At 33.7% G+C, this 9,929-nt stretch overlaps 1 pseudogene; it reads right to left on the bottom strand.

Moving 5' to 3' along the window:
• Window positions 1–6,237: 6,237 nt before the first annotated feature.
• On the bottom strand, window positions 6,238–7,069 carry LOC125091471 (40S ribosomal protein S4-like; annotated as a pseudogene).
• Window positions 7,070–9,929: the final 2,860 nt, after the last annotated feature.

Consider the following 9,929-nt stretch of genomic DNA (forward strand, 5'->3'; position numbering starts at 1 on the left):
ACCACTTTTGCTGCATCCCAAGGGTTTTTGACCATTCATTTCATTTGCATTTTTTCCTTGTATTTTAAAATTTTTTCTTTGATTTCCTGGTTGTCCCTTTCTTTGTTTAGCAGCATGTTGCTTAACCTCCATGTATTTGTGGTCTTACCAGATTTTTTCCCTTCTTTAAAAGATTTTATTTATTTATGTGAGAGAGAGATAGAGGGAGAAAGAGAGCACAATCAGGGAGAGTGGCGGGCAGAGGGACAGGAAGAAGCAGGCTTGAACCTAGGACCCTGGCATCATGACCTGAGCCGAAGGCAGATGCCTAAATTTTTTTCTTGTGGTTAACTTCTAGTTTTATATTTTTGGGATCAGAAAAGGTGTATGGTATTACTTCAGTCTTTTTGTATTTGTTGAGGCCTATTTTGCAACCTTATGTGTGTTGTATACTGTACAATATTCCATGTACACTTAAAAAGAATGTGTATTCTGTTGTTTTAAGATTGAATGTCCAGCTTGTCATTGAAAGCCATTGTTTCCTTGTTGATTTGCTGTCTAGATGAACTTCCATTGATGTATGAAAGCTGATAATGTTACCTACTATTATTGTGTTATTAAAAATTAGTTACTTTATATTTGTTATTTATTTTATATATTTGGGTGCTTCCATTTGAGTGCGTAAATATTTATCATTGCTAGATCTTCTTGTTGGATTTTCCCCTTTATGATTTTATAGTGCCCTACTTTGTTTTTCAGTCTTTGATTTAATATCTAGTTTGTCGAATATAAGTATTGTTACTCTGGCTTTCTTTTGACAACCATTTGCCTGATAAATATTTCACTCCCTTGTTTTCTATCTGCAGGTGTCATTTGGTCTATAATGAGTCTCCTTAGGTATTATATAGATGGACCTTGTTATTTTATGCATTCTTATACCCTATGTCTCTTGATTGGAACATTTAGTCCATTTACATGATATGTATTAATATGTATCTATTTTCATTTTATTACTTGTTTTGTCATTGTTTCTATAGATTTTCTCTGATACTTTCTTGTCTTTGTCACTTTTGGTCTCTCCTTTCTTTCCACTGTAAGTGTGTCCTTTAATATTTCTTGCAAGGCTGGTTTAATGGTCACAGATTCCTTAATTTTTTTTCTGGGAAACTCTTTTTTTTTTTTAAAAATCTTTCCTCTTATTCTGAATGATAGCCTTGCTAGTTAAAAGATTCTTGGCTGCAGATTTTTCCCATTCAGCCCATTGAATATATCATGCCACTTTATTTTGGCTTGTCAAGTTTCTGTTGTGATGCTTTCAGCTAGTATTTATGGGTTTTCACATCTCAGATAAGGACTTTTTTTCTTGCTGCTTTTATTTTTTTTCTTTATCATGATATTTTGCAAATTTAATTCTAATGTGTCTTGGTGTTGGCTTGATTTTGTTGATTTTGGTGGGAATTCTATGTGCCTCCTGGATCTGGATGTGGTTCCTTCCTCAGATTTGGAAAATTTTTAGCTATTATTTTCTCAAATAAATATTCTGTCTTCTCTTCTGGGACTTCTATAAAATGAATGTTATATGTTGTGTTCATGAGACGAGGTGGGTCTAAGACCTTCCTACTCTGCTGCCATCTTTCTCACAACTCTGGAGTTCCTTATATATTCCAGATATTAACCCATATACAGATGTAAAATTTGAAAATACTTTGTTTCATTTTGTATGTTGATTCTGTTAACCTTGTTAATTTTGATGTTGTCCAATCTGTCTTTTTTCTTTTTTTCAACTTTTGTTGCCTGTGTTTTTGGTATTATATCCTAGAAGTCATTGCCAAATTCAATGTCAAGAAGTTTTCCTCTTTTTTTCTTCCTGAGAATTTTTTACTTCTGACTCTTACATTTAGGTTTTTGATTTATTTTGAGTTAACTTTTTAAATATGGTGTAACTTAAAGTTTCATCTTCATTCTTCTGCATGTGGATATCCAGTTTTCTTAGCACCACTTGTTGAAAAGACCATCTTTTCCCCATGGAATGGTTTTTGTACTCTTGTTGAAAATCATTTGACCATATATGTGATCATTTCTGTGCTTTATTCTATTCCACCGGTCTGTATTTTGATGTTTACAATATTACAACTTTGTTTGACTGTTGTAGCTTTGTAATATGATTTGAAATTAAGAAATGTGAAAACTTCAACTTTATTCTTTTTCAAGATTGTTTGGCTATTTGGGTCTTTGAGATTCTATATTAATGTTAGGACATTTAAAAAAAATTTCTGCACAAAACACCATTGGCATTTACATAAGGGTTGCATTAAATCTACCCATTGCTTTGTATAGCTTTGACACCTTAAGATTGTCTTCCAATCCATGGGCATGGGATGTTTTTAAATAATCTTAGCAACATTTTGTAGTTTTCAATGTAGAAGAATAGTGCTTCTATGAACATTTATATGCAAATTATTGCTTGAATATCTGTTTTGAATTCTTTTGGTTATATACCAAGGGGTGGAATACCTGGGTCACATCATCATTCTATGTTTACCTTTTTGAGGAACCACAAAAGTTTTTCACATTGCTTCACTATTTTACCTTCCCACTAGAAATGTACAAAGGTCTTAATTTCTCTTTATCCTTCCCAAAATGTATTTAATTTTTTTATTATAGCTATCTTTGTATGTTTTGCCTCACTGTGGTTTTGAGTTGTATGTCTAATAAAAATTGGACGTTTTTACATGTAGTTTTTCGTCATTTGCACAGTTTTTGAGAAATGTGTATTCAAATCCTTTGCCCATTTTTAAAGTGGTTGTGTTTTTGTGGTGGAGTTGTAAGAGTTCTTTATATATTTTGAATATTAATCCCATCTTATATTATTTGGAAATATTTTATTCTACTCTGTGATTTCTTATCAATTTCTTGTTTGTGTTCTTTGTTGGATATAATTTTTATTTTAATGAAGTCGAAGTTTTTTATTTTGTTTCTTGTGCTTTTGGTGTCCCAGCTATGAATCCAGTGCTAAAACAAAGGTCATGAAGATTTACTCCTATGTTTTCTTCTAAAAGTTTTATTAGTTTTAGCTTACATTTAGATCTCTGATCCTTTTTGGATTTAATTTTTGTATATAGTGTGAGGTAAGGGTCCACTTATTTTTTCTGTTTATGGATATACAGTTAAACCAGCACCATTTACTGACTAGAGTCTTCTTTCCGCATTATATGCTCTTTGAACCTTATTAGTATCAATGGGCTATAGATCTATTGGTTTATTTCTGAGCTCTCAATTCTGTCACATTTATTCCTATATCTATCCTTATGTCATTACTTAATGTTTTGACTACTGTAGTTTTGTAGTGTGTTTTGAAATTGGTAAATGGGACTCTCCAACTTTATTTTTTTTTCAAGATTGTTTTGAGTATTTGAGGTCCCCTTATATTTCCATATGAATTTTAGGGTTAGCTTTTCCACTTATGTAAATAGGCTATTGGGATTTTGACAGAAATTGCATTGATTCTGTAGTTCAATTTGTGAATTACTATTTTCTTTACAATATTAAGCCTCCTAGGCAATCAACATGGGGTGTCTTCCCATTAATTTAGGTCTTTTAAAAATTCTTTCAGTTTTCAGTGTATATACAAGTCTTGCAAATTACTGCTTAAATTTGTTCTTAAATTTTTAATTCTTTATGATGCTTTTGTACATGGAGTTGTCTTAATTTCCTCGAATTATTCATTGCTAGTGTATAAAAATATACTGATTTTTGCATGCTGTTATTGTGTCCTGCAAATTTGCTGAATTCATTTATTATTAGCTGAACACTTTTTTCCATGGATTTTGAAGGATTTTTATATATAAGATCATGTCATCTGTGAATAGAGATAATTTTACTCTATCTTTCTAATTTGGTTGCCTTTTATTTTTTCTTACCTAATTGCCTTGGCTAGAACTTCCAATACAACATTGAATAGAATGGCAAAAGTGAACATCCTTGTCTTGTTTCTGGTCTTAAGGGGAAAGCTTTCAGTCTTTCAGCATTGAGAAAGTATTAGCTATTTGTTTTTCATAAATGCCTTTTATCAAGTTGAAGAAGTTCCCTTCTAATCCTATTTTATTGCGTGTCTTTATCATTAATTTGTGTTGTATTTTGTCAGATTTTTTTCCTGCATCAGTTTAAATGATTATGAGGTGTTTTTCCATAATTCTATCAATGTGGGGTATTACACTAACTTATGTGTATTGAATCATTCTTGCTTTTCCAGGATATACTAAATGAACATGATTGATATATAACCTCTTAATATGCTGCTGGATTATTTACTAGTATTTTGTTAGAATTTTTGCATCTGTATTTGTGTTCTTATGGTGTCTTTGTTTGGCTTTGGTATCAGAGTAATGCTTACCTCATAGAGTATGTTAAATGTTCCTTCCTATTCTATTATTTGGAAGAGTTTGAGAAGAATAGGTTTAAATTTCCCTATAATTGTCAGGTAGAGTTAGCCAATAAGGCCATTGGTGATGTGATTTATTGGGAATTTGTTAATGACTGATTCTGTCTCTCTTCTTACAGGTTTGTCCAGATTTTCGATTAATTCTTAAATCAGTTTTGGTAGTTTGTGTGTTTCTAGGAATTTGTCCATTTCATCTGGGTTATCTAATTTTTTGGCATATGATCGTTCAAAATATTTTCTTATAATTCTTTGTATTTCTGTAAGGTCTGTAGTAATGTCCCTTTTACATTCCTGATTTTAATAATTTGAGTATTATATTTTTTTGTCAATCTAGATAAATTTTTATCATTGTGTTGATCTTCAAAAAATGAAATTTTTGTTTTGTTGGTTTCCATTTTTCTATTCTCTTCATTTATTTTCGCTCTAACCTCTATCATTTCCTTCTTTCTGCTAGTTTTGGATGTGGTTTTCTCTTCTTTTTTACCTACTTAAGGTATAAGATTAAGTTATTGATTTGGGATCTTTATTTTTAACATAGATATTACTGTTAAAAATTCCTGCAAACACAATTATCATTTTGGTATGTTGTGTTTTCATTTTCATTCATCTCAAATTATTTTCTGATTTTGCTTGTAATTTCTTCTTAGACCCTTTGGTTGTTTAAGGGGTTGCTAGTTAGTTTGCACATATTTATAAATATTCTAGTTTTCCTACTACTATTGATTTCTAGTTTTATTCCCTTGTGGTTGGATAAGATATTTTGTATAATTTTAGTATTTTAAAATTCCTTGAGACTTATTTTTGCAGCCTTACATGGCCTATTCTGGAGAATATTCCATGTGTACTTGAGGAAAACATGTATTTCAGTGTTGGTAGGTGGAGTGTTCTGTATATGTCTATTAGGCCAAGTTGGTCTGTAGTGTTGTTCACAACATTTATTTCATTATTTATCTTCGGTTGAGCGGTTCTAGTCATTATTGAAAGTAGGATATTAAAGTTTCATACTATTATAGAACTGTTCCTATAATTGTCAGTTTTTGCTTCATATATTTTGTGGTTCTGTTTTTAGGTGGAAATAAATTTATAATTGGTGCATCTCCTTAATAGATTGACACTGTTACTGATCTATAATATCCTTCTTCATCTTATAACAATTTTTAACTTAAAGTCTGTTTTGTCTGATATCAGTATAGCAACACCAGATCTCTTTCTGATATTATTTGCATGGATATATATTTTCCATCCTTTCTTTTTCAAACTATTTGTATCTTTGGATCTAAGGTGTAACTCTTAAAGACATCATATAGTTGAACCTTTTTTAACATACATTCTACCAATCTCTGACTTTTAATTGGAGTCTTTAATCCATTTAATTTAAAGTAATTACTGATAAGTAAGGATTTACATCTGCCATTTGTTATTTGTTTTTTATATGCCATACATTTTATGTTTTTCAATTTTTCATTATAACCTTGTTTTATGATTTTTTTCTTGTGTAACATTTTTATTACTTACTTCTTTCTTTCTTTCTTTCTTTCTTTCTTTCTTTCTTTCTTTCTTTCTTCTCCTTCTTCTTCTTTTTTGTATATCTTAAACTTTTTTCTTCCTGTTTACTGTAAGGATTACAACTAACAACTTTATTTTTGTGTTGTTTGCTGCATTTTCTCCTCCTCCTCCTCCTCCTCCTCCTCCTCCTCCTCCTCCTCCTCCTCCTCCTCCTCCTCCTTCTTCTTCTTCTTCTTCTTCTTCTTCTTCTTCTTCTTCTTCTTCTTCTTCTTCTTCTTCTTCTTCTTTATGTTCAGTTAGCTGCATTATCTTTAAGTATAAAGACTTCCAATCATATCACCTAGAGACCATTTTACCATTGTTTCATTTGGCCATAAGTTTTTTTTTTTTGCTCTCTTTTCAGCAATGATGAGGTGGATATCCTTTCCATAGAGATGAAAAATCCATGATTTATTGCTTTTGCCAGTAACAAAAATGTTTAAGAGCCAGATGGCAAAGCTCTTGCCATTGGCACCTTTCATATGAACTACATTAGAAGAACCAGATTGTGTCTGTTGGTGATCACACCTATTCTTCCCAGATCAGCGTCTCTAATCACCCTACAGAGATTGCCAGTGTCAAAACTGGTCAAGTCAGTAATCTTTACACTCTTCAAATCAATCTGAACAGTGTCATTAACCTTGATGAGGGGATCAGGATAGCAGATGGTATGAACATAATTGGTCACCAGATCAGGGATTCCTTTTGTCCCCAGAAAGATCTTTCTCACTTTGCACAACTTACACTTTGTCTCCTCAGGTGTAATATTATGAACTGCAAAGTGACCCTTGATGTCATAGATGAGGTGGGAATTCTCCCTAGTCTTGTCAGTGCTGACAACATTCATAAAACCACCAGTGTGGGTTATATCAGGTTTGACCCTGCCATTAATCTCTTGATAAAATACTGCAGACAGATCTTTACTTGATCTTGTTAGGGTACACTTAAATCTGTTCCTTAGGAGAAATCATGAGAGAGAGAGAGACATTCTCTCAGCTTATGGGGACCAGTAGATGGATGAGGGACAAACACAGTGGTCAGTTTATCCAATACATGCTTTGGACCTGCTATATGGTTCAGATGTTTCTTGGGACCATGGAACATGGCTGTGCTAGGCTTACCTTTATAAAAGTTAACTTTTAACATAACTTTTAACTACTAACTTATAAATATTAACTTTACAGAAAAGTTTGAATTAATTCCATATTAGGTTAAATAGTATATAAAACTGCACCTTTATAGATATATTACCACTTATGTTGATATTGTCACATTTTTTAAACTCTTTAAAATTTAAACTCAATTTAATGAACACATACTGTAGTATTAGTTTCAGAGGTAGAATTTAGTGATTAATTAGTTGCATATAACACCCAGTGCTCATTACATCAAATGCTTTCTTTAATACTCATCATTCAGCTACCCCATCCCGCCATCCATGTCCCCTCTAACAACCCTCAGTCTCTTATGGTTTGCCTCCATCTCTGTTTTTTTTCTTCATATTTTAGTTTTCCTTTCCTTCCCCTATGTTCATCTGTTTTGTTTCTTAAATTCCACATACGAGTGATTTCATATGGTATTTGTCTTTCTCTGACTGACTTATTTTGCCTAGCATAATACCCTCTATTTACATCCGTCTTATTGCAAATGGCAATATTTCATTCTTTTTGGTGGCTGAGTAATATTTCATTGTATAAATGTATACACCATATCTTCTTTATCCATTCATCTGTCAATGTATATCTGGGTTGTATCCATAGTTTGGCTATTGTGGACATTGTTGCTATAAACATTGGGGTGCATGTGATCCTTTGAATCACTGTATCATTTGGATAAATACTGAGCAGTGTAATGACTGGGTCATAGGGTAGCTCTATTTTTAACTTTTTGAGAAACCTCCATATTGTTTTACAGAATGGATGCTCCAGTTTGTATTCCCTTCAACAGTGTGAGGGGATTCTTCTTTCTCTACCTTTTCGCTAACATCTCTTTCTTCCTGACTTATTAATTTTAGCCATTCCAATGGGTGTGAGGTCAAATCTCGTGTTTTTTTTTTTTCAGCATAACAGTATTCATTGTTTTTGCACCACACCCAGTGCTCGATGCAATCCATGCCCTCTCTAATACCCACCACCTGGTTCCCCCAACCTTCCACCCCCCGCCCCTTCAAAACCCTCAGATTGTTTTTCAGAGTCCATAGTCTCTCATGGTTCACCTCCCCTTCCAATTTCCCCCAAATGCCTTCTCCTCTATAACTCCCCTTGTCCTCCATGCTATTTGTTATGCTCCACAAATAAGAGAAACCATATGATAATTGATTCTCTCTGCTTGACTTATTTCACTCAGCATAATCTCTTCCAGTCCCGTCCATGTTGCTACAAAAGTTGGGGATTCATCCTTTCTAATGGAGGCATAATACTCCATAGTGTATATGGACCACATCTTCCTTATCCATTTGTCCGTTGAAGGGCATCTTGGTTCTTTCCACAGTTTGGCGACCATGGCCATTGCTGCTATGAACATTGGGGTACAGATGGTCCTTCTTTTCACTACATCTGTATCTTTGGGGTAAATAGCCAGTAGTGCAATTGCAGGGTCATAGGGAAGCTCTATTTTTAATTTTTTGAGGAATCTCCACACTGTTCTCCAAAGAGGCTGCACCAACTTGGATTCCCACCAACAGTGTAAGAGGGTTCCCCTTTCTCCACATCCTCTTCAACACATGTTGTTTCCTGTCTTGCTAATTTTGGCCATTCTAACTGGTGTAAGGTGATAACTCAATGTGGTTTCAATTTGAATCTCCCTGAGGGCTAGTGATGATGAACATTTTTTCATGTGTCTGATAGCCATTTGTATGTCTTCATTGGAGAAGTGTCTCCAGAAGTTCATATCTTCTGCCCATTTTTTGATATGATTATCTGTTTTGTGTGTGTTGAGTTTGAGGAGTTCTTTATAGATCCTGGATATCAATCTTTTGTCTGTACTGTCATTTGCAAATATCTTCTCCCATTCCGTGGGTTGCCTCTTTGTTTTGTTGACTGTTTCCTTTGCTGTGCAGAAGCTTTTGATTTTGATGAAGTCCCAAAAGTTTATTTTGGCTTTTGTTTCCTTTGCCTTTGGAGATGTATCGTGAAAGAAGTTGCTGTGGCTGATATCGAAGAGATTACTGCCTATGTTCTCCTCTAGGATTCTGATGAATTCCTGTCTCACGTTGAGGTCTTTTATCCATTTTGACTTTATCTTTGTGTGCAGTGTAAGAGAACGGTCGAGTTTCATTCTTCTACATATAGCTGTCCAGTTTTCCCAGCACCATTTATTGAAGAGGCTGACTTTTCTCCAAGGTATATTTTTTTCCTGTTTTGTTGAAGATTATATTTGCCCATAGAGTTGAGGGCCCATATCTGGGCTCTCTACTCTGTTCCACTGGTCTATGTGTCTGTTTTTATGCCAGTACCATGCTGTCTTGGTGATCACAGCTTTGTCGTAAAGCTTGAAATCAGGTAACGTGATGCCCCCAGTTTTATTTTTGTTTTTCAGCATTTCCTTAGCAATTCGGGGTCTCTTCTGGTTCCATACAAATTTTTGGATTATTTGCTCCAGCTCTTTGAAGAATACCGGTGGAATTTTGATCGGAATGGCATTAAAAGTATAGATTGCTCTAGGCAGTATAGTCATTTTAACAATGTTTATTCTTCCGATCCAAGAGCATGGAATGGTCTTCCATCTTTTTATGTCTTCTTCAATTTCTTTCATGAGTGTTCTGTAGTTCCTCGAGTACAGATCCTTTACCTCTTTGGTTAGGATTATTCCCAGGTATCTTATGGTTCTTGGTGCTTTAGTAAATGGAATTGATTCTCTAATTTGCCTTTCTGTATTTTTATTGTTAGTGTATAAGAAAGCCACTGATTTCTGTACATTGACTTTGTATCCTGCCACGTTACTGAAATGCTGTATGAGTTCTAGT

The sequence above is a fragment of the Lutra lutra genome, chromosome X, assembly GCF_902655055.1.
Source record: "Lutra lutra chromosome X, mLutLut1.2, whole genome shotgun sequence".
Classification (NCBI taxonomy): domain Eukaryota; kingdom Metazoa; phylum Chordata; class Mammalia; order Carnivora; family Mustelidae; genus Lutra; species Lutra lutra.